This window comes from Anser anser, assembly GCF_964211835.1.
Source record: "Anser anser genome assembly, chromosome: 10".
Taxonomy (NCBI): domain Eukaryota; kingdom Metazoa; phylum Chordata; class Aves; order Anseriformes; family Anatidae; genus Anser; species Anser anser.
Window position 1 is genome coordinate 4,504,532 of NC_139730.1, and position 26,522 is coordinate 4,531,053.

General features: G+C 42.8%; 1 protein-coding gene across 2 annotated transcripts in view; it reads left to right on the forward strand.

Annotated features, from left to right (window-relative positions):
• The window catches only part of LOC310904690 (protein FAM169B-like), a 194,999-nt gene that overhangs the window by 75,761 nt on the left and 92,716 nt on the right, over positions 1–26,522 (forward strand). For both annotated transcript variants that reach the window (XR_014588535.1, XR_014588536.1), the window contains exon 18: positions 25,901–26,122. The gene's annotated coding sequence lies outside the window, so the exon portion shown is untranslated. The remainder of the gene's footprint in view (positions 1–25,900; positions 26,123–26,522) is intronic.

A 26,522-nucleotide genomic window follows, 5' to 3' on the forward strand; every position in this document is an offset into this window, starting at 1 on the left:
GTCTTTGTTGTATTAAATACTTCATAACTGAGAGGCTGTAGGGAAACAGACCGCAGGGTATGCAGAAGACCGCAACAAATACTTCCAGTCTCACCAATCCCAGTGCCACTCAAACTTGTGAGCCAGCCTGCTTGTGCTGCTGTTGCCTCATCCTCAGGCTCGCCTGGCTTCCTGCCCAAAGGGACCCTCTTTCTGTTCAAGGCAGCATATGTGTTGCTCATCATGGTGGTCTAGTGCTGTTTATATGCAAGTAATTTTCCCAAGGACTCGGATGGTACTGTGCCCAACGGAGGGGCTACCACACCTTGGAATATTCTGCTGGGCAGCACTGTGCTGCACTTCAGCCTGTCTTTTTTGAGTTTCTGCATATTAATGGGTCAAAAGCTAGGTCTGCAAAATGGGCAAAGTGTGTTTTTTCCCCTCACAAGACAGTCAGCAAAACTAGTTTGGATAAAAAAAGGAAATGCCTTAAACATTGCAGAACTAAAGCAGCAGAGTGAGGGTGAAGCTGCCCTTCCTGAGGTAAGCCCTTTTCTCATCATAGCCTCCTGAAAGGAGAAACTACAGGTGCTCAGTAAACTCTGCAAAATAAAAACAGGTGATGCCCAGAGCTTGTTCTAAGTGTGACAAAATAGAAGAACTATATCCAGGATAAATAAAGGTGAGAGACATGATATATACACGAGTCTGTTCCTCAGGGAGGCAGTAGCCACCCCACTGCATCTGTGCCTGTATGTTCTTCCCTGCCTTTACCCCTGAATGCTGTCTGCATTTGCATTCTCGTCGTCTAAAAGCAGTTGCTCTTTCCTCTGAGCAACGTGGCGATGTCTGCCTAGCACTAAGGAAGAATGAAAAGCTGTAACTATGTAAGTGCCTAACTCAATCAATAAATATTGGTTTAAATAAATGTTAGGTGCTACACAAGTGGTTGTGATGTGAACTGGGCAGAAAACCAGAAACCTTGGGAGATGCAGGTCTGTTCCCCCAGGAGGTGGCCCAGTATGCTTTTTTCCCCTACTTTTAGCTTCTATGGTGGAAATAAACACCTGTGTTCCTTTGAAGAGCTGAGCTTCTGTTCATTTAATAGAAGGAGATGTTAGGGCCCGTATGAGGCTGCTGCTACAACCTCATTAATGATTTACCATTTTTGAGCTGATCTTCCATTTTTTCAGGTCATAAAATGGTGATTGTGAGTCAGTGGCTTTCCAAGAACCACACAGCGGGTTAGCGGCAGAACTGTAGGAAGAACCCAGGCCCAGCAGCTCTGAGGTCTGAGCAGACTGTTTCCTTTCAGGCTGGTTGTTGATTTGAGGTATAATATTTAGCAATAACCAGGCCATCTTCATGTGGCATCTTACAGGACACTGAGCGACATAAAAGCAATCTGTAATGCATTCTGCCCAGTTCAAATGGATTCACCTGCTGTGTTGTTTGCAGAAGTGCGTATTTTCTGTCCTTACATGAACCCTGTCAGGTTCCAAAGGGGCATCCTGAGAAGGAGGGAGGATCGAGCTATCAGCTACAGGCTCTTTTGCAGTGTAGGAGAGGGAAGTAGCAGATATGTGCAGTGCATGTGCAGGAGTGAAAGTGCTTGTTAAATTAATTATTAAGGCCAAAATGACATTGTCTTCCCTGTCCTGAAAGGAAGTGCCTGGGGAAGGTGACGTAGGAAAAAAGCTTGGTTCTTGTGGGCATAGAGGGACAGGGAAGAGAGGAGGCACGGGTCGTGTAGTGAGGACAGGGGCGTTTCAGAGAAGGCTACCTCCAGGAGAGTTACCAGTTGTGAGGCTCTGTTCTCAGTAGATCAGCACGTCAGCACACTGCAATAATAGTTACTATTTATTAGGAGCCTATCCATCAACTGATGCCTCAGGTGCCTCTTGTGATTAGAATATAAAACAGAATGGGTTGCTGCACGCAGTACGGAATATTTTTAATCTGTTTCTTTCACAGCAACTACCTGACACCAAAGTCATTCAAAGGTTAGGTGGGAGGGAGTTCCTGGGAACTGAGGTTGTAGGAGTAACATATATACAAACAGCATCTTTCTCCAAACGTTACCAGTTTGAGGGTTATGCCTGGGCTTATTAAGGCAGAATGGCAGGAAAAGAGTTTGAAGATGAGAAGCATATCTTAGTGCCGGCCCATTAAATGCCTGAGATGTGAGAACCAACTTTTTAAACTCTACTTTTATGAACATCAAGTCTGTGACAGGTCAGTGTTTAGTCTATTATCTTATCAGCTAGTGGCTACATATTCAATGGAGAGAGATGAGCTGTCCATTATATGTATTTTGTACTTTTATGATGAAAGATAATTTGTGTAAAAGCATCCAGAGCGTAGGCATTTTGGGATGCTTTTAACATATCAAAAGAATCTGATCTTTATCTGTCTTTTTCCTCTAGCCAAATTATTCACCAGGAATACTGATTCTTTTATTTCCTTTCCATTCTCTCTCCACACATCCTGTATTAAACACTTGCATTTTATTTTCTATTTTTTTGTATACAGGCAGCAGAACAGGGAGTGGAAGTAAAGACACAAAGAAATAGCAATAACAGCCCCTTGGATTATTATTATTATTATTATTATTATTATTTTAAATATTCCAATTATTTCTTGCATTAAAAGAAAATAAGGATTTTCTTGTATACAGTTTTCCACTAGTGTTGCCTTATATTGCCAGATTGGGAAAATTTAAAGGAGCAAAACAATGTGGCAGAGACCTCTTTAGGAAATAAACCTCTGCTTTGTTATTAGGCTCATTTTGAATGAATTAACCCTAGTATGGGTCTCCAGTTATCCATCAGAGAGAATACTTCTCTACCTTCCAGATAGGAAGCAGTGTTAAGTAGCCAAGCGGGCTGGGTCTTGTGGTTGCAAATCTCATTTTTCTGGAGATGTTTTTGGTGAAGCTAGTGCAGTTTGGATTTATGTTCTGTTTTCTGAGTCATGTGAGATGTTGGAGATAAACCACAAAGCATTCTTTGACCAGAAAAAAAGATACTATTTGACTAAGATGTCTTCCACCATTCCTTCTTTTCCATGTGTGCTGCAGTCATACACCACACGTGTTGTCATGGAGTTGTAGTGGACTGGTCTACTCACTTTTGCAAGTATCTCAAACTTTCAGCTCTTTTCAGTTTGCAGAGCCTCCCCTCCCACTTTTTTGTCTTGGACAGGAGCTCCTGAATTTAAGCCTCTTGACTGCTCTCCTGCATTTTTCTCTTTCTTTTTTCCTTTTTTCTTTTTTTTCTTTTTTCTTTTTTTTTTCTGTTAAATTTCCTAGACATGTTTTCAAGGGAGTCACGGGCACCCAGGGCTCTGAAGGCAAGAGATTAAAACCACCAAAAAAACTTAATACATTTAATTGAATGTGTTTTACAGAGTGCATGCAATGTGTATAATTTATATTTTTTGAAACAAACAAGTGACTTGCTCCCATCAACCCTAGGAATGGCTGATAAATGGCTTTATATAGCAAGGGAATTCATAGCCATGAGTGTCAAGTGTTTGATTGCGTTCAGGGTCTTTTCTTTGTTTTAAGAAAATGTTTCATGCTCCTGTAGCACCTTTCACTTCCAAGGGCTTGCTCCTGATCTATCAAGATGAGGAGTAACTAGTTGATTTAGGTCAGAGATTTATGGCAGTGTAAATCCATGGTGAGATCAGTAGCTGGCTCAAATAGCTGAGTTTCCCCAACAAACTTTAGCTGCAGTCTGCAGTCAGGCAGACAAAATAATTTCAGTAGAAAAAAGGAGAATAATGAACCTCCTCTTCTCTGGGTCCTTCCCTCTCGTTTTGTCTGCCCTTTCCCCCTAATTTGGGTTGACAGTCACAGTGTTCTTCCTTAGTCTCATCTTCCCACCGTGGCACTTCCCTTGCTTTGTGATCACCTCTTCTGCTATTTGAGCATTTCTTGACATCTACCTTTGCAGCTCAGTTTGCCTGGTTTCTCTTGTCCCTTCACAAACTTATCTTTGTCCAAGACGGTCATGTTGCTTGGACTACCACCTAAACCTTGTGCTCTTCCCCAGTGTGCACGCAGCCTACGGTCCATTACATGGTTCTTCATATGCTCCTTTTAACTCCCTGTATAGCTCTTCTCTTCTTTCAATCTCAGTCATTGGCCTTATGGGTTCATACGAGGTTTTGGATTGGCTTCTCCAATTATTCCCTTTTTTCTGAGAGTCATCCATCCACCAGCACAATTAAACCAACCCCCCCGTCCCATTCCAGGCAGGAGGAAAGGTGTTCCTCTCGTTCAATAAGCGCTTGCTTTGCATGCAAAAGTGCATGTCTGCGTTTCGCCTTCAGTAAATAGTGCTGCATTTTTAATGAGCTTGTCCCTAAGTAACAGATTGTGCCGCCAAATGCTTTAACTTTTTCTCTCTTCAGATTCTAAAATAAGTTTTTGCTGACTTTTTGCTGTTAATGGCTGGAGGGGATGGTTTTCAAAATATGCTTGGCCGGCACCAGCTGAAGATTGCTTTTTATTTTACTCATGCTGAGTGTGCTGGCTCTTTTCTCTCATTTATCCTGGGGAAGCTTGTTTTAAATGTCCCTTGCATACTGTAATTGAATCCACTGCAGGAACTGAAGCTTGTAGCATCTTTCTCTGGGCTTCTGGAACTTCCTGAGGGTGATAATCTGCGTTTAATGATGAACTTTGCATTCTGAAGCCTTCTGTGAGAGACTATCCAAGGAGTAAGACAGGAAATGTGTTGATATGCTCCATTTTAATTCAAGAGGTAAATGAGGGCACCATGGGTCATGGAGATAGGTGTCAGCTTCAGGCTGAAATGCTCAGCGCATTGGCTCAGCCGTGTAAACGACAGCATTGTGCAGAGCGTCTGCCTACTGCTTGCTCTGAACGGAAACATTGGAATGTAGAGAAAACGTGGTTTTTCCTCTTTAGACTCTAAGAGAGATTTGTCAGCGTGAAATCCCAAGAGTTCGATGGTGATATTTGAATTAAACTCAGAATCACTGACTTGATAGTGTTTGGATTTTAAGTTGTGGAGCCTACTTTCCAGCTGATGCTACTCGACACACTTTAATAGAGCCATTTATATTTCATGGATATCAGTAACACCATAGTGGTTTATGCTTTTTAAGAATCCAACCCCACACCCCATAAAACATTTCATAATAAGTGTTGTGATACAGAAAGATATTTTAAGATATGATTTTGAAATAGGATGCTTTCGAGTTAAATAAGAGAGGAAGGAGTTTTCAGGAAGATTGTGCATTACCACGTGGTACCACGTACAGCCCTAATGTTTTGCCCTAAAGATGTAAGGCTGGTGGACAGCTTGTCATCTGAAGCCAGTGTGAGCGCATGGGAATGGGACGTAACTGAAGGAAGCAGAAAAGTGTAGCATTAGTTTTGTTTTTCAAAGTGGAAATGGTTATTGCAATGTTTCAAAGTGAGGAAGGACTGAACTTACTCAAAGACTTGTGCTATATGGATCTGACCTGGTAGAGGACTGATCAGGGAAAAGACGTTTGTGGCATATACAAGAAACTCTGGTATGAAATTGGAAGAAAACGATGAATAAATTGCCTCCTGGGAGAGCCAAGGAGGGCCAGGATGAAAATGAAGAGAGAGGGAAGTGGAGAGAGAGAAAAAAACACAGTTGTGCAAGGTGCTGAATGTGAAAACAGTAAGCTTTGCTGCGATGAGCAGTGGCTGGGAAGCAGAAGCATCTGAGGATGGCAGAGAAGGTAGCTGGCTGGGTAAATGGACTGGAGGGGATGAGGGCAGAAGCCTGGAGGGGAGAAAGCTGCAGTGAGATGAGGCGTGAGATGACTCAGACGTGGCTGAAAGGCTTCAGCAGTATACAGTGGGCAGGCAGTTTTAATGGCAGCTTGGACGTTGGGGAGAAGAGGGAGGAAGAGCTAAAAATGCCCCTAAGAACGCAAGCCTGCGAGAAGGATATCGCCACGGGCAATGTAGAAAGGAAGCAGAAAATGCATTAACCCCTCCCGGAGGCGAGCAGTTCAGAGGCTGAAACTGTGAGTGCACACAAGTGGATGGGGGGAGCGAGCACCGACTGCCCCGTGATGTCCCTTGGGATGTGGTGCAGCGTGTGGGAGGCACAGAGCCCTTCCTTCAGCGCGAGGAAGGGGTCACAGCTCTGTCAATTCGGCGTGCCAGCCGTGGAGCTTGCTGGAGAGGTGGGAAGTGGGTATTTTAAGGCTGAGGTGAATTACTGCTCCCAGAGCCAAAGGGGATGTCAGGGAAATAACGTGGCTCTCTGTGATACCGACTTACTGGGCAGTAGTCCTGAAGTGTTGTAGCTCATCCGTTGCCCTTATCTCGTGCACGGCTCTGCCCTGGAGCTCTTGCTAGCCTGGCCAACGCCTGCTCCCTGTAGGGGCAGGCTGCTTGCTTTTGGGGCTGGAGGCGGCTGCGGCGCTCCCGGGGAAGCTGTGCCAAGGCATGGCCTTTCCTCTATTGTGTGATAATGCTCATGAAGGCTGCGGTCCCTCGAGTCCCTCCTTCCCTTTCTCTTCACCCCTCCCCATTAAATCTGGTCCTCGTTTTCAAGCCCTAAATCTCTGGGATTCGCTTCACTGAGAGCAATCCTCATATCCTCATGGCCGTGCTGCAGCGCATTGTGCTGCGCGGCCCCATCGGCGTGCACGCAGGAAGGATGTTCTCCAGAGAGGCCTGGGAGCTCTCTGCCCCCCTTCTGGCACCACCCAGAATTTCTGTCTTCTGGGTACACCGCAACCCCCATGCTTCTCTTTGTGGGGTGTTTTTTCTATTTTTTTAAGGGTTTTGCGGCTCTTTTTAGGCCACATGCAATGCATAGTTTAGGATGGCAGCTGTGAGGTTGACCTGATGTGAACTGAAACTTCGCGTGCTGTGCTTTTTGGTATGGATTCCCAGGCTGGGATTGTGAAGAAGCCATGGGCTCCTCTTCCCTGCTTCTTCCCCAGATCCAGCATGTTGTTGTGGTTCGCACTGGCCAGAGGCTGCTCCTCGACTATTTCCAAAACGCACTGAGCACCTGCGTCTTGTCCTGCCCAACCTGACACACCTCTGCAGGGCTCTAATTTTCATGAGGATCTTGCAGCATTGTCAGTCCGGGGTCTTTAAAACTCTGAAGTGGCATGCCCACAATTTGTCAGTGCTTTTGAAAATCTTAGCCAGATGGCTTTATAAATGCAAGGAAATAAAATGATAAATGTCAATATGGCAGAAATGTGGCTGCTCAGGGATATTAAAAGGATGGCATTTCTCCCTCACTCCTTTTTTCTTTTCTGAGAATGCCCAATTTTTTTTCAAGGAGCCACTTTCAAATATGCAGACATTGAAAGATCCTGGGTTAAATTTATCCCTTCCACAACTCCATGGACTTCAATAGAGTTGCACCAACACTTGTCCCGTCTTTTGTAGCTGATTAATTTATGTTCATTTTACTTCTCCGGTGCCAATGAAAGAATTTAATAGACCCCTATTGTTCCCTGCAGATACCCCCCCTCTGTGCGGAGAGGCATCCAGCTCTTCTGTGAGTTGGCATTGTTGTTCCTTCTCTTTTTGATTTCCTTCATGTAGCAGAAAGAGATTACACTAGGGGAGCTAACTGTGTACTTGGCTCTCCGGGGAATTCAATACACGCCTGCAATTAACCTGCATTTAACTGGCCATTGGATGTTGCTATTCCTCTACAATAAACACAGATGGTAGGCAGTTTTGACTGAGTATTTGTATACTGCAGGTTGGCACAGCTCAAGTCAAAATAAATACAATTTCCAGACGGCAATCCTTGCCTCTCCTTTTTGCTTTTTGACAGAGGAGGGGAAAATCTGAACAGTATCCAAGAAAGCTACTTCTTTGGCCCCCAAAATAAATATTTCGCCTAAAAGCTGGAGTTGATTTCAGATCTCAGCCCCATCAGTCTGTCAGAGAGACAAAAAAGGGGGAGAAAATTTTTAATCAGGATTTAGCAGGGAAAGTAATTTGGTGGGAGGGAAAGTACATTTTGAATTACACTTAATATCACAAGCTCTCATCTTGCGAGTGCTCGGAATGTTACACAGCTTTGCTTCTGTCATGGGCTGCTCGAGTTCTGTGGATTAAAATAAGATTTTGGAGGTTTGTGGGCGAAAATGCATCTTTATGCATTTCTCAGTCCAGAAAGCGAGGAGAATATGTTCCAACTGGAATAGCTTTTTCTTTGCTTGTTTGGGGAGGGAAGGTTGTGGGCTGGAATGAGCACCACATTAGCTATTAATTATTTTCCTCATTCACAAAACCAAAATAGTTCCTTTGTTGCCAAAAAAGGGTTGTCTGCAGGAAAATCTGAGCTCTGGGAAGATTTAAAAAAAAATAATAAAATAATAATAAAAAAAAGCACAGTTGTTAAGTTTAAAGAAATTGAGCTAAGCATATAAAAAATCTGCCACCAGGGTCAAACTGGATGCCATGTGTATTTTTTTTTTCATTAAAGGAGTGCAGATTTTGAGCCCGAGCTATTATTTCCGGTGACTTGAGGCCCTCCGGGGGCAGCAGTGAAATGGAAAAGAGCACGGCAGCCTGCTCTTGGAACTGATGCTCACTGAATCTGAAAGGTCATGTCATGTTTTCTGGCAATTGACTCAATGGGTTTGGATTCTACAACATAAGGTCGGGCCGTTTTCACTCAGCACATGTTTACTGGGGAATGTGCCTTCCAGTTGTTTTCACATTGACCTTATTACCCTGCCACACTGATGAGCCTGGCACAAAAACTACTTTTTGTATTGCTGCATGTACCACACTCCCTCTCCTGCTCCCCGTTGTTACTTTGGGCTGCAGATGGAGGATTTAGCGTATGCATTGCCCCTGCTCCGAGCCCCTGCTTTCCAGGCCCTTTGCACAATGTGGCTGGGCAGAAGCCCACCTACTGCACGCTTCTGAAGGGCAAGAGGGTGCAGTGGGACCGCCTGATGGTCTTGTGTGGGAGATAGGAAGGGCTGTGAGATGGGGAGGAGAGGACACACAGGCTCCGGATTGTAAACTCGAGCAGGAGGGTTTATAGCACCCGGTGAAATGGCTTTTCTCCGTGCTCCTGCGGTAGATGTGGCCACGAGGTGGGGAGCTGCTGAGAGGGCAGGGCTCGCAGCCTGGGGCTGGGACGTGCTCTGCAGTGAGCAGTGTTAAAAGGGATGGAGGCAGCAGTTCCTCATAGTAAATCTGCTCCTTCGGTGCAAAATATACTGGCCAAGCTTTGCCGGGATAAATAAAATACTGCTGCTATTTCTGCAAGCGCATTGGCAGCTCTCCTTGCAGCCACAGAAGTTCTTGTGCTGAGAACACAATATGCGTCTCTGCCACCTTTTCAGGCTTAAAAAAGTGTTTTGGGCTTCTGTCAATTTTAGGAGTTATAAATTAAAGACGAGGAGTTTATTATTACTTGGAACGCTCCCATGTTTTAAGCAGTTTGAGCCAAAAAGGAGCTAAGACATTTGCAAAAAGTCATTGACAGAGACAAGGAAACAAACCTAGGAGTGATTTCTTCTACGAATGCATTGCTTAACGTTGTCTTGCCACCTGTTTGTCGACCCTTGCTGCCCCAATAAGAAAAGAAATGTTGCATTGCTTTGTCGTTGTTTGAATATTGCTCTTTCAGTAGGGTCAGAGGAGTATGGAAATTGATAGTCATCTTACGTAGGGGATCAAGGCAAGGCTTGAGAGACGCGTGTCCACTTCAACCTGAAATAGGGAGTGAGTGATACTATGGCTTTGTGTGAAATTCCCTCATTTTACAATCATATTGATTAGACAATTTGTATTGATTCATACAGTTTGAACATTTTTCCTAACATTTTTGTAGTGCCGCATAGATACTCACTTTGCCTGGAAGCCATTTTAGTGAATTAGACTGCTGATTTCACAAGTTCATAACCCTGAAGGGTAAAATTCTTTGGAAGAATGTTCAAAATTCGGGTAGTTTGTCTTGCAAGGCAGCATCTAGTTTAAACTGTATGATACCCTTTCTTAACAGAGATTGCAAATGCCCTATGGCTGGCTGTTCTGTTCTCACTTAAGATGATGGCTATGGATTAGGAGCCCGAGGCTTTGGCTAACATCTATAGTCAAGGCAGTGAATCCCCAGGGTCTAATTCAAGGAAACTTGTGCAGGTGTCATAATTAGCAGTTTCCTGTTAAAGCTCCACAAATAAGCTGTAATCCTCAAGGCACTAGTCTCCAAAACCCCTTGCAGATTTGTTTTCAGACCAAATAATATTCATCTGTAACCTTTTTTTTTTTTTTAATTGCCCAAGCTACACATTTAACTAACACTGGTTTAGATTTTGCCGAAAATCAGATGTGAACAGGGATTAATGGTTCCAGTTGCTCACACTATCTAGCCACCATGCCGAGTGCAACCTGCCCTTAAATGAGGCAGGGGTGCACAATAGGTGAGTCAGAGCTGAACGGAGGACTCTGGTTTCCTATGTTATCCCTCCTCGCCCTTCAAGGCCAATAAACGTGTCACAAAGGGAGGAAAAAATGTGAAAAGTTAGGAAGCAAAACACAGCCCTTAATGGTCTCTACATGTGCTGCTGCCACCTTCGAGTGAAAGTTGAGGTACCAGATTTTTTAGCACTCGGACAAAGAACGCCTCCCCCTCCCAAATGCAGCAGCACACCGACTCCAACACAAGTGTTCTTGGGCTAAATAACGTTGGTGTTGCACACAAAATAATACTGGTGGTGCACACGTGCATGTGTACATCTGCAGCGAGGGAAAATGAAGGAGAGGGAGGAGTGTGTTAATTGCAGTGTGAGTCGATGTCAGGCAGATAGAGGAAAGTTTCTCAGATCCCATGATCAGCAGGGCATCTGAGGACTTTAATGTTTTTCACAGTACAATAAAACTACCAGTGCCAGCTGGAGTCTTCAGCCAAACTGTATGCCTTAGAGCTTATATGTTTCACATCACTGAAGGCTACATAATACTTTCAGCTGGCATTGCATTCCATTTGATATGTCTGGGGATGGAGATAGTTAGTTAAATAAGCACATCACTAATGTGTTAGCTCAAACAATGGCTCCTTCCCCCTCTCTCTAAACACATTTTGGGAGTATTAGTTTGGGAAGAGGGGCACAAAAGCTTTTCATCTCTGTTTTCTTGATCTATTTCTTTCTTTGTTTAGCCTCTAAGTGTTGACAGGTTGTGATGATGTTACTTCTCTTGGCATGAATTTTTGTGAGACGAAAAGAAGGATCTGGTCAGGTTTTTAAAACAGATCAGAGATAAGTCAGAGAGAAATGAAAGCTTCAAGGTTTGTTTATTCTGAAGGGGAGAATTTAGCCTCAGTCCTGGATACTGTGGGTTGGGGTGGTTGAAGAGGAAACCATTTAAAATAAACTCAGAATGTGCTATCTCTTCAAGTTGCAAGTAAAAAACCCACAAGTTACAGTCATGCAAAGCACATGGGGACAGAATCATAATTTTACTGTTCAAATGTAAATAAAACATACTTTGGCCAGCCAAGAAAAATCCTTAGTCTTCAAAAGCGTTTTTAAACAATGAAAACAGCACCTGGGGTACCGAGGTGTTTAAGGAAATGCAAACCTGGTGTTGTGACTCTGTGGTGGGTGTGATAATGAGCGTGCCATCGTCTGTTTGATCATAAACTGTGCAGAACGGAGAGCGAGCTGCTGTAGGGAAGTATGGCTAATCATCACAAGTAGTTTTGTTGCATTTTCTTTACCTGAGCCTTTGCTGTAGTTTAAGATACATTTTTCAATGATTCAAGTGTGCACATATGAGACTTTGGAACCAATTAGATACTTGCACCTCTCACTTTCAGTGTATGGATCCAGAGGCATGGGAAGGATTAAAATAATATAAACTTTTTATTCAGTTCATTTTGGAAGGGAAGTCGGTATTACCAATCAGATTTTAGGAATACATTCTGGTTATGGTTTGTTTAGGAGGCTGATCTTGCACTGCAAAGATTTCTAGATCTGAGAGAGGCTCATCTGACTTCTGAATCACCTTTGTTGGCATGTGGAGCTCCAGTGATGCAGCTGGAAGAGAAGTCCGAGGTTCAAAGAGAGTCATAGAAACAAGGCTCAAGGATGCCCCTAAAAGGCCCAGCTGCGTTCATCTGTGTGCCTTCATGAAAAACAGTGAGGCTGACTTATTCCAAAGCAGGGTTTTTCACTATATGCAAAGAACAGCCGTCATCTAAACATTTTTCTTAATGGAGAAAAAAATTGCATGGTTTTTTTTTGAGGAACCTACCAGCACCAGAACCTTAAAAGCAAGAGAAAAACAGAGAACCTTTAGTGAGCTACAGGAAAAGAAAAGAGAAATGCTGTTGGGACATAATGAATCCCACTTTGAATTTCCAAATACAAAGTTGTTTTGCTTCCTAGTTCTGACAGAGTTGTCTGTGCTTGCCTGCAGAGGTTCCTAACGGCCTGATACCTTTTGCTCCCTGTGTTCCCAACCAACATCTTCTGCCATAGAAAAAGATTACATGGTCTTTAATCTTGTAACCTTATGCCTTATGTGTCACGTACAGCAAAAAAATGGGCAGATGTACAGTAACAGATTCCAGCTCAGCTGGGCACCTGCAGGGCAAATATAACACCTTGTGTTCATTTCCTCTTCACACACTTCGGGAAGTAGCAGTACGAATGCTTGGGTGATGGAGAAGTTTTTTATATGGATGTAAAAGAATGAAGATGAGGGACAAGTTGGGATTTGAGTACCTGGTTTCATTCTTGTGTGTTACAAATGAGTAGGCAAGAGATTCAGGTTCTCTTTTGTTGTTAGAGTGCTAAAATTGTGGAGTTATGTCTGGTTTAATTCTGGGACCAGAAACCATAAGGAGGGCAGACTACCAGCATTTGCTTTGTATGTGGTAAGGAAGGAAGGGTAAGACTTGTGAAATGAAATGGTCCCTTTACTCTCCTGGTTACCTGGAGATTGAAAGGGATTTAACATAATGGGTTTCATCCTGCTATATGGAGCCTTTGCTTTCAGAAGTATTGAAGTATCTAGTTTATCTTCTGCATTAGTAGGAATGTTTGACACATTGTCTAGCTGTGTCTTTTTCTTCTTTCAAAGTTTTCATATGAGGATCTTCTAGGAATGTTGTCAACATAGTTTCTTGGCAAATCTATACATATGACACAAAAGAAACTAACTTGGTATGTTCTTGAACTTTCTATTTATTTCTTTCATGACTCCAGGCTTAAACATAAGTTGTAAGTTGTGTGGAAGGTGTAAACTTTTGTCTGACAGCCAGAGAACTTGCAAATTTTCTTGTAAACTTGTGTCAAGGTGAAAAACCTGTCATACATTGTAATGCTGTGATGTGGGAGTGCATGCAGCCAATGCTAATCCCTTGCAATCTGTAAACCTATGTTATGCACACTGCTTGTTTCTTTTCTCTACAGAATATAACCTTTGTAAACAAAGACTGATTGTTACTATAAACAGTTCCTCACTCCTCCCTATATCATCAGTGGAGAAAGCTGAACTCCTCCACAACGTAGGTCTCTGAGTCCTTCCTTGGAGAAGCTCCTCTCCTTCCACTGGCTATGTCATGAATATGCTCTCCCAAGTAAGAAACCTACATTCATGCTAAATTGAAATGGAGTTCATGTCCACGTTGTTTTTGATTTTAACTATGCCCTCCACATCTGTCTGAAGTGACTGAAACATTCATCTAATTATGAAGAGGATTCTGTGAAAAGAATTAGGAGTTTCAGTGAAGAAAGGGCATCAGGCTTTGTGGGAAGTTCTCCCAGTGGCCTAGCACAGCAGTGTGCTTCTCAGCATCTGCATTGCTGAGTACTTTGTGTCAAATAATGAAGTCACCTTTGCACATGCAATCACAAGCTCTCTTGAGCTGTGTGTATGACATGCTGCTGGATGATGATACTTAAGAAAAGCATTAAGCGTTATGAGTGCAAGATGGGATCTTATTTCCTGGAAGGCTTTCAAATCTTGACCTCGTTCCAGGTCAAGCAACCTGTGAAAACATCAGCTTCTGTCAGCAGCTGTAACTCAGAGGGAGAGTCATGTGCTCCATTTGCTGGAGGAGTTGTGAAAATTCATTGAGCATCGTGTGCTTGTGCTCAAAAACCAGCTGTCCTTGTACCTCCACTCTGACAGCAATGTAAATGTTTACTCCAGCACCTTTGTGTGGGCACCATGAATGCCACAGGTGCAAAGTTGGGTGTAAACTTTGGACTGTTGTAACTTCCCCACCACAGGTTTTCAGCAGGAGTGTGCACCCTCAAAGACCTTCTCATTCAAGGTGAATATTGAAGTGGTAAATAGCTTCATTCATCTCACACCTGAAAGCCACTGGTACTGAAGGACAAAGGAGGGAGATGGGTTGACAGGATGGTGCTCCATCACAGAGGTGTGAGCGGAGGACCTCAGATTGTCTCAGTTCACCCTTGATATCCGGCTGGAATTGGAATATCTTCTCCTTCAGACTTCAGCAGCTTGTCACATTAGGCTATATTATGTCAAGTTATGTCACTCCGGAACCCTATCAGATGCCCTTTATATTTTTACAGTGACTGATTTAGAGGGGGTCAATCAATGAAATCAATGGCAATGAATATGGGGTAGAAAAAAGAAATGCTTTCTCACTCAGCACAGGAACTTGCTGTCATAGGAGGTTACAGAAGCAAATGTTGTGGGTGAATATCAAGGCCTGAACCATTTAATGAGATTGCTGATCTTTGGAGAAACATACAGGAATCTCTCTCTTGCTCATGTTCTGCCTTTGCTTCTTGGTCATGCCTCTTTTCTTAATACATTTTCTCTATTGTGTAGCACAACATATTGTAGGAGTAATTAACATTGTTCTGAAACTCGAGGCGTAGATTGCTGTATGAACCAGGTTAACAAGCTTCATGGTCCCCAGAGCATGAAGTGGGGGAAATGTGGTATACTTGCCCAAAACTTACTGGTTTTTTTTAGTGATAGAATTTTTCTTTTTCCCCCTCCATGATCTATACTAAATATTCCCCTTACTTTTCTCTTGAAAATCTATACTGTGCTGGAAACGGTTGACAATTTTGAGTTAATCAGTACCTCTCTGCATCTAGTTCCACTTTTCCAAAGTTCATGAAACTGTTGTGGTAGACTGGAAGTTATCCTGCCACAACCTAGACACTGTTTTGCCCAGGCTCAGTATGCTCCTTGTTATTAAGCATATCATAGAAAGTCTTGAATAACCTGCCTTGAGTCTCCCAGTGATGAACAGTACTGTGAACCATTTTGGTCATGAACTCTTGTACATGAAAATACCCTGGGTCTTCTTTGAGTATGCATATGTACAGACCTACAAGACGGATAGTTTCTGCCTTCTGGACCTGTGGGGAGAATACTTAAGTTTATCAGAGAATTCTACCTATTTGCTTTGTTAACTGAATTACCTTCTAGCTAGTTAAAAAAAAAAAAAAAAAGAAAAAGTCTTTCATTAGGAAGAGACAATTATTAGACTTTAGAATTCCTTCTCTCTAATATCTGTGTTGCTACATAAACATGCTACCCCAATGCATTTCTGTCAAGTGACATTTCTGTAGGACTTGTTTCTAATTTCCTTTCAATGAGTTTATGGTTTCAGAGAACAATTAGCTCTTCTCTCAGGTAATTTTTTTTTTTTTTTTTTTTTTGCTGAAGCCTCCTTCTTGTGCTTGAATACTGGTAATCTACTGATAGTTGCTGAAATCCAGTTTGGAATCCTTAATTATTATATCAGCATGTGACTTCTTCCTATGTTATACTTATGGAGGTTGCTATATAAGTCAAAGTTGAAAAAAAAGAAACTTCATCTGATCCCTCTCCTTGATAACCACAGGCTCTGGGATTTTGGGTAGTCAGGAGACAGAGGTACCACTTAAAAGTGAGAACGAGGAAAGCTACTTGGATTCAGATGATATGCTTCTTACTGGGAAGAATGAAGTGGCAGGCTGTAGATCTGAAGAGTCACGGAAAGAGGTGGATGAAATGAGAATGTCTGAACTTGGATCTTTCTTCCCAATCCTGGCCCAGCCTCCCTTTGAAGTCACGTAAATTCTTTGCATTCACAATATCTTTGGCAGAGTTCCACGTCTGTTTTCTCTTATGTGAAGAACAACCTCCTTTTGCTTATTTGAAAATAGCTCTCACAGTCTTTAATGGCTTCTAATTCTTATTTTGGAAGGGGTGGTGAACTGTCCATTTCTGTCCAACCTCTCACTCGTGATTTGATGTACCCCTAAAATAAGTTCCAAGTAATTTCTTTTCCAAGCTGGAGCCCTAAGGAGTCCGTCTGAGCCTCCCTTACACGGAAGTTTTCCATAATGTCTCCCTGAATCTTTTCCAAATCTAATATATCCTTTTTGACATGAACGGTCCTCACTGGGGAAAAGTGGGATTAGAATCTGGATCTTCTGCTTGTGCCTTATAATTCTAAGGACATATGATAGTCCTCTCTAATATCTGCATTTCAGCATTTGTATTCTCAGGAGCGTAATATGTTGTGAGAGTGAGCTGCCCCCTCTCTTGCTAGGTTACTCTTCATCTGTATTTTAAAAAACAGAAGCAACTGGAAGGAAGATGAAGGCAAAAGCTCTAATTACATCAAGATCACAAGTCCTTGAAAATGAGCAGGGACTGATGATGTTTTTAAAAGGGAATATACTAATGATCTTAGCAGGTTGCATCTCCAAGCCAGCTTTTACAGGCAATCCTTTCTGAATTGTTTCAGCAGGACCTGCTAACCAAGCAAACATCTGTGGCGTAGATATGCAAAGCACTAGGTAAACTTGATTTGTTTTCTGAAGTGTAGCTTCAACCATCTGCAACCATTTGTCTTGGTTCCATCACTTTGCATACAAAAAAATATAAAAATGCAGAAGCCTACAACTGGCACAATGTAGGTCTGCTGCCAGTACATCCCCAGAATGTGGACTCAATGCCCTGGTGGGTTTGTTTGTTTTTGTTTTTCCCTCCTATGGGAGACTTCATTCCATAGCAACCAAAACACAACTGGGTCCCAAAGAACATCCTAAATATTAAATGACTCTGGCTTGTCTGGTACTAATGGAACCCCCCAGCCCCTATACTACTTGTTAAAACCCTGAAGCTAATAAGGCACTCATCCAAATTCTGACCTTGGGCTGATAAATACAAAAAGCCATCCAAACCCAATCAAACTAATTTTAAACATTGAATTTTGGAACAATTAAAAAAATAAAGAAAGAGCTGAAGCTTGAAAATAAAGACATCGCCTAAGGTAATGTTCACTATTTAAAACTGATTTGAAAACAAAGTTTTCATGGCAAAGACAATTCTTTAGCTCTACAACTAGCCCTGGAAATTAGTCTCACTGTTACTGAGCTGAATAAGATGACTTGCATAGTAGCATCTCTTCAATAATTTTAAGAATCAACTCTGGCATTAAGGGCCAGTAAAACATAGGGTTGTTTCCATTAATAACCTTCACTGATTAAATGAGAGCAATAAGGAATAAAGGGATTCAGGAATGGAGGTCACTGTAAATGGGCTACTCAGACTACTTTTTCTCTACTTTTCTCTACTGAATTTTCCTTGGGTGTATGAAATGTTACTACAGTTTTCAGATTTACAGACAAAACATCAACAAACGATGACTGAGAATGCTGCCTGCAATTCTAATCAGCCATGTGCCACTGGGCTTACAAAAGGAATCCGACTTTTTCCTCAAATCTGGCTTATTTTTCCTGTCTCAGTTGGGAGACAATCCACTGACTGGTGATGTAGGCTGCTCTGTGAGCCACCTGATCTTGATTCTTCTCAATTCTTTTCAGTGCTAGCTAGATAATGCTTGTACTGAGTTACAGGAGTTGTACCTACTCACAGGAGTGCCTTCTTCTTCGGAGCTTGCCCCTCTCAATTATCTCACCAGCCTAGCTCTAAGTTCCTCAGTTGTTCCCTGCGTGTTGGCTTGGATATGTGTATGTCTTCCGAAGTATCTTCACCTTGTATCACAGCTTTGTGTTTCCATTGCATCATTTCACTGACTTGCCCAGCAATCCTCACTGGAACGTCTCTACCGTATATTCATTTCAGATCCAAAATGGCTGGGAAGGATTAGGCCACTCCGTGACAATATTGGTGCACCCTATTTCTGTAGAAATAGTAATAGCAATAAGGCAATTTCTTTTATTAAAACCCAAATCTCCACAAGGAGCTCTTCCTCTTCCAGACAACATGGAATCATGTAGCCAGTCCTACTTTTGCTTTATCTATTTCTGTAATCCTTATTAACCCTGCTCATATTTGTTGCCATGTGTGATGTTTTAGTCCTATTTACGTCAAATTGTAATGAAGGCACTTGAGTGACTTGGCCTCAACTCCAAGTTTTGCCAGAAATTTTGAGTACTTTCAGCTTTTGTCCTTCAAAACGGGTGACAGAAACACTTCCTTTGTCATCTTGTGTGGCTGGAGCATAATTTCACAAGGTTTTATAACTCCCGTATCTTTCATTACATGTCAGCATGGTGCCAAACATAACAGGGGCTCTGTTGGTACCTCTGGGTGCTATTGGAACCCGAATGATGCTTAGATAAGGTAGGACATGGTGTGTCTTCAGTAGAGGATGAAAGTGAAGACAGCTCTTACCTTTCCTTGAGACCGTCCCCCTGATTAATGCTGACAAGCTTTCTGCAGTTGGGATTCTAGCAATCTTCTCTCACAAGTGGCATAAATTAGGTGCAAGAGATGGCAATGCATCGCACAGCCCCCTGCTAGGAGAGTGGGAAGAAGTTTGGCATCGCAGTTCAGTTTATAGTATTTATTTCACTGCAAAATAGTTTCACGGCAAGTAGTTTCTTACTGTCAAAGGCACTTTCCATTCACTTCATAAATTACTATAAGCTTTGACAAGTCCCTCAAATTTGTTTTCCCCTTTCCTTGCCCCAATGTGTTACAAAAATGGCTTGATGGATATTTTGAAAGTTGACAGGCCAGTAGATCTTTCTGAACTAAAATACTCTTTCTGTTTAGGGGCATCACAGAAACTAAAAGGAAGAAAAAGGAATAACATGAAATTATATTAAAAGATATTTTTTTCTACAGCAACAAACTGTGAGCTTTTACATATTATCAAAAGCTTTGAAGAGTGGGGAAGTCTGGGTTTAAAAACACACTTCTTCCAATCCTATCAGTGAAGATCTGGTGAAAATATAACTTGTTCTGTCCTTACTACACATTCTTGTTCTATGGCATTGTTTCATTTTATTCATATTTAGTTTATTAAAAGCAGAGCGATTCTCATTCATTGCCTTTTAACTGTTACTTCCCGGTTGCCTTTCAGTCTTTGGCTGTAGAGCGTGCTCAGTCTCAAAGAGGGTCAGATTGGACTTTGGTTTTCATTTTCCAATCTTTCCTCCTTTTGGTCGTTGTGGCGGTTTATGTTGTTGTTGTTGTAGTGTTTGTGTGTGTTGTTGTTTTTTTCACGTCTAATTTGGTTGGTTCATTGTTGCACATCAGGAAGATGCCTGAGCTCTTGATTTTCTTTTTTTTTAATCAAGCCAGAGCACACATGATCTTCTTACACATCTGTGCTTGATGTCATCAAAACTGCATTTACCCCTTAGAAAAAGATTTTTTTTCAGTTACTACTTACTTTTGACATAAATTTAATACATTAGACATCACTTTATTAATGCAGCTGGATGCAGTGTATAACATAATGCAGTGACGTCAATGCCTAATGAAGAGTTTTATGAGAGAAGGAATTTACAAAGTGATTTTAAAAAGTATCTATTTATTTCCTTACCAGGGTTTCTAATAAATCTTTGGCCCAACTGACAAGCTTGAGTGGACTCCTGAACTTAAATCTTTGTCGTAATATCTTGTGGTCTTCTTTCTGATTCAGCTGCTTTCCTGTTGAAGGTAGTACTTGGACATGTTCTGGCTGTGACAGCCTCCAGAAATGGGGCTTTTAGTAAGATAATGAATCAGATAAAGGCGAAAGGAAATCCTCGGCTTTTACTGGGAGTTTCACTTGAGCAGAATCTGAGTAGGAACATCTGGATGTGTCCCATGATCCAGATTAATAACGTTAATAATGCTTTAGAGGAAATCAGAGTCTATTTTATAACTATTCACTGTCTAGGACATAAAGCCCTGCTGTTTTGAGTAGGAAATACTGGTCAAGACACTGGAGTTGGCCCCCATGCTTTGTGAAGGGTGTCGTGCTATCTTAAGTATCCATCTGGATGATTAGGAGAAACGCAGATTGGATGAGTGTTAATTTCTCATTTGAAGGGTGTCATTTCCAGTATCAGCCTCACACATCATAATGCTGCACCACATAATGCTGGGCATCTGTGTACTTCTAACCGTGAGATGTGGGATACATTGCTTCTTGACCCACAGGCAAGATATTAAATAGAAACAATGAGAGCAGTAAATTATTTTTATGATTTTTTTTTTTTAGTTCTACAGATACAGTGTTCTGGAGCTGATTTTAAAGGGGGTAAAGGGTTACCAGTCAGCAATATCAAAACTTTGTTTCCAGATTATCTTCCTTAGTTATTCGTTTGAATTTCTAATGTGTGGAAATATGAATATGAAACATTACTTAGGTAAGAGGAGATACTTCTGTTGAAGTTAGTGGACTAGAGCGTCAGCAGATGGAGAAGAGAAGCCAGTCACTGGTGTCTGCCTGCTGAGAATCCAGCCCATTTGTCCTTTGCCACTCTTTTGTTCTATAAATCTAAATTGAGGCTTTTCTTTTTTTTTTTCTTTCTTGATTTCATTTGTTACCTTGGCACAGCAGACAATATGACTGTACATCTTTCATAAAGTGCCTTGAGATGTCTCAGCATGATAAGGTGCTAATTAAATTGAAGCTGTTGTCAAACTGGGAGAGGGAGTAAGAGTTCAGGGCTACCTAGTTTATACACTAGTTTAGTTGATGACTTTAGTGAAACTAAACAGGAAGGCTTCAGGCACTTAGGAAATGACAAAACTTATGCTAACTCAGATAGCTCTCAAAACTTTATTGATTCAGTCTGTATGCATATACACAAATGCCTGGGATGAATCTTAGGTAAAATCTCTTCAGTCTATAAGAGGGTGTCAAAAATAGCACTTCCAAGGTCTTAGGGATATAGCTAGGTTTTCCTGCCTTCAGCACAGTGACAAATTTCACCCAAACTATCCTCATCTTAACTCACTTATTTTGTATTTTGTAGCATTGCATATTTTATACAGCTATTAGGACTCTTCATAATAAAAAGGATTTTGTGATTGGCTGTTATTGAGATCCAGCTGAAATTCTGAGGTCCAAGAAAGGCGTTCATTCAACAAATAGTTCTGTTCATATCTCTAATTTCCTAAGAGTTCTTGGAATCATATTTTATACTTGTCCTTTGCATAACAATTTAAAGTTATGTAGAATGTATCACTAAATATCATGCTCCTCAAACTGTAATTGCAATCAAAAAAGTGTTCTTTGTCCTGAAAACCATAAGGAGGAGCCACTGTTATTTACCTAGAGCTTTATAAACAATACTTTACCCTTGGGACATAGTGTCTTTGGGTCAATACAAATATCAGAACTCACTAGGTAGGAAGAGGATGAGGTAAACACCAGAGACTCTGAAGGCTTTATGTGACAGCCTTATGTTAATTTTTTTTTAATTAATGTCTTTGTTAAAATTGAGTTATACAACAATACAAATATAGGTGGAGTAAGAAGGCTAGCTTTGCAAATTGCTTGAAGGACATGAATTTATCACTGAGGTGAAAAGAGAGAAAGAAAATGGTAATCAGATGACTTTGGATCTTTTGTTGGCTTTGCTTTGAACGCTAGAGAGATTTTGTCCATTTCTGAATCAGTTTTTGCCATGCTACATATAAATAAATCCAACAGGTTAATATTTAGTTCTATATCTCAGTAGTACTGGGTGCACTGATTCTGTAACAACCCCAGATTTGAAGGGAGATTGCCATCTGAAGGGAGGTGCTGCTTTGGTTAAGGCTGCCTACTCCAGCAGCCAGCTATCCGTGGTAGCTGTATGCAAATAAAAGGGCTCGTTCAGCTATTGCTAACAAGCTGCACCTGAGGTCTTCAGCTCCAAGAGCAGTGACTCTGAAAAAGATGGGTGTAATCAAAGGTTTTCAAAGCAATGATGTAGTCAGAAACAATTTTTTGAAACTGCTATCCAGAAAAAAATCTATGCAGAAAGGCATTTAAATGTTTATGGTAAAATGAAATTTCTTGTATTTCTGTTTGTGCCTGTTGCCTCTTGTCCTGAGAAGAGTTTGGCTTTATCTTCTCTACTCCCCGTCAGATATTTCTACTCATGGGTAAGATTCCCCCTGAGATTTCCCTCCTCCAGGCTGAACAAACACAGCTCTCCCAGCCTCCTTGTACGACAGATGCTCCAGTTCATTAATCATCTTTGGGGCCCTTCACTGGACTTGCTCCTGTCTATGCTTGGCTGTGCATGGCTGAGATGGTTTCAGCTGTGCCCTTAATGCCTGGACAAAGGAGACTTCACTTGGTGTGGCCAAGCTGGAGAAAGTGGCTCTACCAGGTGGAACTGCGCCTTGCAGGGTGCTGGCTGAGAAGGGTCTCTTCCCTTTGTGTGCATCAGCTAGAGACTGAGGAGTTTTCTTCTGGCATGCTGGAAAGAGCAATGTAAGTGATAGCTTGAAATGACACAGTGGCAGCATGTCATGTTGAAATCCAAGAACAAAAATCAAATGGAAATTTGGGAGTCTGCTTTGTTACCACTTTGTGTCGCTGTTACCAGAGTTTGCTCCTGCTTTAGTATTTTCGCTGCTCCCTACAGGATCCTCACCTTTCCATCACCTCATCTTCTTAGTGATGGATATTGTGTTTGCAAAAAGAAAAAACACACAACATTGTAGTGAGAGAACAAGGCTTGTTACAGTTTTTTCTTCAGCAGTGTTTTCAGGACCTGAAATATCCTGGATACAGGGGCCCAGAGCTGTTACACAAGGACAGGATCGATTCAGTCAATCAGACGGAAAACCTACTGTCAGACTCGCAGACCTTTAACCTGCTCCTCAGAATTATTAGAACTCCCAAATCTCTTTGCAAGCCTTTTCTATTAGACAGATATTCCCATGTTTTGATTTTTTTGCTCCAGAAGTAATTTTTTTTTATAATTACCTTCATTGAACTGCACTTACCATCTGTGAAGTGAGAGGCACTTAAATGATTTATTAGCCTGGGTTCCTAAAATGTGCTGAACAGCATGGGATTGATCTGGGTAGTGACAAATACAGGGGGCATGACAATGGATAGGTGGCCAGTGTTTGATGGAGCATCGTGCTGTCCTGGTGGGGGCTTACTCTGTGGGGCTCTGTTGGCTCTTCCAGTTGTACAACAGATCGATAAAAGACAGGTATGCTGTGCCTCAGAAATATAAAGAAATATCTTCAAGCACAGTTCTCCTCTTGAAAAAAAATCATGTGCCTCTTGTTTCTGAAATAACTCTCCGTAAAAGGCTCTAAGGAGCTTTCTGGCAGCCAAGAAAATCTTTCTAGAGTCCACAAGTTTATTCCGATTCTTTTTTGCCTGTGCACTGATTGAAATTCAGCAGGCTGATGTTGGCCCTCACTTTGTTTCTCCCCTTGCAAGTTGTATCCATGATGTCTAAGTGCCTTTCCACGCTCTTTCCTCAACCCTGTACAACAAGGCTAATGTTCAGTAGGGCTCAGTAGAGGCAGCGCAGTACGGAGCAGAAATCTGAGCGGTGCAGATACAGCTACAAGCATAATTAGCGGTAGTGAAAGGCTGCAGGTATCAGCACTACTTATAGAGGGAAATGTGGTTCCGAGCTAAGCAGGAGGTGGGAAGGCGGAGTACATGCCTTTCATGCAAGCAAAATCCTGCCTCTGGTAATAGGCAGGGGCTCCAGGCTTACATCTCCAGCTGCATTCTCATCTGAGCAGAGGCTGTGAAACCTTGCTACTTGCAGAGCAGCGTTTTGCTTCCCCGTGTAGCAGACGCTCACAACTTCTGCTGACCTCAGAACTCAGCAGGAGCCGAGATGAAGCAGCTCCAGCCCTTCACAGCGATGAGGTGCCACCAAGCAGCTGATCTCACAGATGCAAGGGACTGCAGGTGAGCCAGAGTCTGCTCTGTGCAGATTGCCTGGAGGATCATCACAGGAACATTGGCAAGGAAGAGGAGGCTGCAGAGCTAACATCAGTGGTGCGCTCCTGCTGGGGGTTAAGCATCTGCCTTCCCCCTTCTCTCAGCAAAAACAGACAGATGAGAAAAACCCAGTGCAGACACTGCATTAATCTTTCTCTTCCCCCAACCCAGTTTAATGTATGCAGAGAAGCACAGGACTGAGCTTAGAAAGAATAACAAGAAGGATTTGCATGGTTTACTCCACGCCATGGAACAGCTTGGACCAACGCTGTGATTTAACAAGCTGGGTTCCAGACCTGCCTGCACGGTGCAGTAATACACAGAAACGGTGCCGCGGCTGGCAGCTGGTGCTGGAGCGGGGCTCTCTGAGCACTGCGTGCAGCAGCAGCTGACTCACTCGGTGGCCAAAGCAATGCAAGTTGGCAGTCAGCGGCTCCAAAGCCACGCCACGGCTTTTTTTGTGCCCCCAGTGCTCCCGTGGTGCCTTGGGCAGTATGGACCACCTGGGTGATGTCCTGCTGGCGTAGGGTGGGCACAGCCAGTGCAAAACCAGGGAGCAAATAAGCCAAGAAGGAACTGAAGGAGGTGTGAGGTGTTGGAGGGCTGCGTGGGGAGGGTGGCATCAGTAGGGACTTCTCTCTGTGTCTTCAGCTCAGCCTTACCATTGCGAGACGATTGATGGGCTAGAAAGGCCAGTAGGAGTAAGAGGAAAGCCCCACTATGGGGAAGTTATGGAGTGGGTAGGGAACTTTGGGTCTGGTCTGAGCTCCTGAAATTTCAGGGATTCAGCTGTCATTCAAAGCTGCACAAACCAGCATAGCTGTTACTGTGTTTGTACTCTGTACTTAGATGACCTTGAGTTAAATTTTGGAGTCTGGACGTTCATGTCTACCTAAGTCCTGGGTGTTTCTCTGCCTTCTAATTGTGATTGTTCTTAACAGCCTAGTTGTACCACTCTTGAAGAAATATCCACTTCACCTGCTGTACATATCCTGAACTGTAGACGTTGTTGATGAATTTGTCTTTCATTTTTTTCTCATTGTTATCTCTCCTAAAGCAAAGGTTCTCTTGTCTAACACTATTTGCACTGTAGTTTTTTTCTCCTCTTTCTGTCCCACACCCGGTTTTCATGGTGCCCACGAGACATCAGTAAAATCGAATCAGACCTACATTCTGAACTACCCTGGTCTTGGAGTCAAACTCAGGGTCTGGTTCATTGGTGGGGTAGGGGTGGTGGTGGAGGAAAAGATCAAAGGAAAGGGATCCTCAGGTGATGTTCCTCTTTACTGGCTGATTCATCCATATGTCCTAAAGAGCGGCACGTGGCCAAATGGAGTTGGTGAGAAGCAGAGACAGATGGCACCATGTGGTCTGGAAGGAACACAAGGTTTTACACCCAGTCAGAGATGCAAAATCAGAGCCCTGAATGCTCATGATTCTTTTGGTGTAGTTGATATCTAACCCATTATCCAAATACCAGGATTTAGGCTGGCCTGTATTCCAAGGATTTATTTTGATTTCCTCTTTCTTTTGAATCTGGATTTCTTCAGTAAAGTGCTATTCTTTCTGGCCTCCAAGTGAGTGAGCAGGTCTGTTCATGGTGGACAAGCAGCCCCGAGGAGCTGGGTGGAGGAGGAGAGGACAGACCCTTGCAGGTGCCAGCCCTGGGCATTGGACGTGGGGCATTATGCTGAACCGAAAACTTTAAAGGATCTTTCAGCCAAATCTCACGTCTTGTCCTTTTCATTTCACAGGTCCTCCCCTGGCTCTTTTGGGGCCTGCAGCCTGTGCTGCAGAAGCTGGTTTTGTGCGTTTGCTGGAGTAGCAGTTAGTGAGCAGCAGTGTCCTGAGCAGCCTGATACATTCCAGCTCCCGGAGGGTGAAGGGCCCCAACTCACTGCGGCAGCGCCATCCCTTCCTCTGAGCCGTGTCAGCGCTGAACTTGGATGGGAGGAGGCTTAGTGACCTGTCCCCAGGTGAGTGCCCGAGCTCTGCTGGGAGGACTGGGCAGGTGGAGCCAGGGCTCCCTGCTGGCAGGAGGGTAAGGGTGAGGCAGGATAGCTGCCAGCTTTGCAACGAGTTCACGCCTGGTGCTTCCTCGCCTCCGATTCAGAAGGCTTGGGAGTCCAAGGAAGAGAAATAAATGAACAAAGGACTGGGAAAGAGCTAGAGGAACAGCAAAATATTTTTAAAGCTCATCAACGTCAGCCCACGAGTGATGAATCTGCAGGGCACAATCCAGTTTAAACTGGCGTTGGGAAACTGAGGATATCCCACTTAGGCTTAATAATTAAAGGAGTGATACACGTTCCTACTTGCTGCGCTAAAGATGAGTGGGGTTTTATCTCTGTACTGCTAACAGTGCCAGTGACATGT